At 45.0% G+C, this 3,045-nt stretch overlaps 1 protein-coding gene across 1 annotated transcript in view; it reads right to left on the bottom strand.

The window, feature by feature from the left end:
• Window positions 1-2,817, bottom strand: part of Plac8 (placenta associated 8) — a 20,421-nt gene extending 17,604 nt beyond the window's left edge. Inside the window, exon 1 of the mRNA XM_028773736.1 lies at window positions 2,706-2,817. The gene's annotated coding sequence lies outside the window, so the exon portion shown is untranslated. The remainder of the gene's footprint in view (window positions 1-2,705) is intronic.
• Between the last annotated feature and the right edge of the window lie 228 nt (window positions 2,818-3,045).

The following is a 3,045-nucleotide window of genomic DNA, read 5'->3' as shown; positions in this document are numbered from 1 at the left end:
CTGGTACTGGGGGTTGAATCTAAGGCATCCTGTGTGTTAGGCAAGTGCTCTAACGCTGAACTCCACGATCAGCTAACTTCCTCTTTTGAAGGTGGGAAACTGTAGGGTGGGCAACCGTGGGGACTTCTGTGTTTCCGGAACTGAAGCCAAGCGTGGGTAGGAGGGGTTGGGGGGTCGCGGCAGGAGGATTTGAATACCAAGAGAAGCTCCTGGCCCTGAGGGTGGTGTACAGCTGCGGGGAAGGATGCTCCGCCCAGCACCGTCTAAGAAGTGCAGTCCTAGAGGGAAGGAGCGCTCCAGGATTGCCGTTTGCACCTCCAGCTTCCTCTGGACAGGCTCTTAGACTGTAGCCCGCGGTCTCTCATCGAAGAAACACCTCCTCCACAGTTGAAGAGCCAACAGGGACGGGGAAGTCTATGCTGAGCAGGCCCTGCCCCTGATCCTGGATATCCACCGAAACCAACCAACAGAAGAACTAACCACAAAACACTAGGAGAGGTCTGCAAAAACTCAGTGCACTCTTAAGGCAGCCTGATCCGGTCACAATCTCTGTCAGTTGGAAGTTACAACAAAAACGTAAATGCAATGCAAACTATCCCCAAACCTGCTTTTTTTTTTTCTTCTGTAAACGATTTAACCTTAGTCATCTTAAAAGAAAAGTCACCAGAAAGTGAAGGGGTTAAAAAATAAAGAACCCCCAAACTGCCCAGCATCTGCCTAGTGCTGGGCCCTGTTTCTAGGAGTGCTGTGTGACCTTATGTTTGATCATATGTGAATACTGGTACTGAGCTTGGGGTGACAGCCTGTGCCCCAAACTATGTTTGTCCATCCATCCTTTCCCAAGCCAGTTTAGAGTGGAAACCAGAAAATGGCATTCCCCCATACCCAGTTCACAAATCTGCCTTCTGGGTCCTGACCGAGATTAAGGTTTAACCTGAAGACTGGGATCTGCACAAGTAAGCACCACGTGGCTTCAGCAGCATCCGGTAAGGTGGTCTGACAAGTTGCAGAACTCTGGAATCCTTTTCTGTGTGACAAGTCCCTCCCCTGACCAGAGAGGCCTTTTCCTTCTCTGGAGCAGCATGAGATCCTGGGAAATTCCCATTCCTTTAGGGTCTGTTGTTATAATATTCCAATAGAAAGACTATGAGATATCAGTATCTCTTTAGAATATCTTCATTTTTGCCAGACCCCTCACAAAAGCATTTTGGAAATCTTGATGGTAAAGCAGATTCCTGGTCACTACCCTGGAAAGCTGTAGTTAGCCTAGGGTCTGGGAGTTTGTAATCATCAGTTTTCTGGGCTGCAGCCCCTGTGTCTTGACAAAGGCATGTGGCTGATTTGGTGACTTAATAAAAAAAAAAAAGTGCTCCTTTTCCCCAGGCTGACATAGCCCCTGCTTGTGCACATGTCTGAAGAGCACATGCAAACTCAGCTCCTGATACTGATCTGCTGGTGACCAGGACTGACCCCTGGAGGGGAGACTCCCACCTGAGGACTTGCAGACCTTACCACCTCTGGCTCTTTGCTTTCCTGTCTGTTACAAATAACTCCAAGTCCATTAGAAAACATGTAGGGACCCAGGTGTGTGTGTAAAAGTCTTGTGATAAAGTTGTTATGGACCAAGGGGAAATCTGTAGTTCTGTCTGTGGGGGCAACCCTCCTCAGAGCTTGCCGCATAGGACATCTTTGAACGCACAGTCGGAAAGTAATAAACACTGTGGTGGGGACCATTCAGGGAAAAAGAAAAGAAATGGAGGTGAGGGGACAGAAATAGGACTCTAAGTGGACAGGCTTTAAAAAGTAACTTGATAAACAACTTCCTTACGAATTTCCTTGGCAAGGACTGGTCCCTGCCAGGAAATCTTGTAGGATTTGGCTCACATGGTGGACATCTTAGTTTTCTCTATTGTCTTAGGCTCCTTCTTGTACCTATATTTCTGACTCAGAACACACCACTCTTTAGAAGGAGAATACACTGGTCTAATAAAATTATGTTATATGGCACTGGTTATATTAATGAATCTTGTTAATATTGATAAAGCCAGGTTCTAAGTGACATGCACTGGAAGTTCTTCTATTTTACATTGGTATTAAAATTCTGTGCTCTCCAGTCTCATGAGCTACCCAGTATGAGATATGAGTGTTTCTCTGTGAGCATTAGTGAATACCAGGATTAAATTCCCATAGCAGTGAGAGTTTTGCTTTCATAATGAGAATTTTTAAGGATTCTCAAACTTTACAAACTAAATTTACAAAAATACCATTGACTAAACTTACAAAACTCCCCAAGTAGTTTAAATGAATATATATATGCACAAAGAAACTAGATCACTCCAGTGAAAGAGAGAGAGAGAGAGAGAGAGAGAGGGAGAGAGAGAGAGAGAGAGAGAGAGAGAGAGAGAGAGAGAAAGGACCTAGTTAGGTAGTTAGGAAACCCAGCACATAAAATGCCCTCCCCATAGAAAGCGATGTCCCAGAGGATTCCTGCTGAGATGTTTCAGAGTCTGATGCTTACTTAGCATGCCTTACTCACAATCGCTGAGTTTCACTAAAAATTACTAAATTTAAAGCAATTAGGGAAGAAAACACTGATCTTTCAACAGAATCTTGAACTACATTAGGAATAAAATAAAACCATGAAATCACTTTTAAATGAAAGTTCCCCTTAGGTTTAAAAAAAATTCTTAATAACAAATACTTACAGTTCGAAAGGTTTGGGCAGGACAGGTCCAGTATCTGGAGTAGAGTCTTACTACAAATGGAGAGACTCTGAGGAAGGGAGAGGTGATCAGCCCGGTGGAGGGTGGGGTAGGGGTGGGCTGTGGTCCAAAGAGCAAAGTCCTGTGCTTTGATTGGCTGTGGTAATCCAGGCAGAAGTGCTAACAACTACCTCTTACCAAATAGGGCCTTTCCTTCTTTACAGTTACAATGGGCTAACCACTGACACCTTGGTGGGGAGGAGAGGGCGTGGTCCATGCAGCAGTTGGTTCGTCTACCTGCCTGGCAAAGCTCACTGATTCTTACACCTTATTTTCCTCTTTT

This window comes from Grammomys surdaster, unplaced genomic scaffold (genome assembly GCF_004785775.1).
Source record: "Grammomys surdaster isolate TR1022 unplaced genomic scaffold, NIH_TR_1.0 233, whole genome shotgun sequence".
Classification (NCBI taxonomy): Eukaryota; Metazoa; Chordata; class Mammalia; order Rodentia; family Muridae; genus Grammomys; species Grammomys surdaster.
This window is presented reverse-complemented; position numbering and strand designations above follow the sequence as displayed.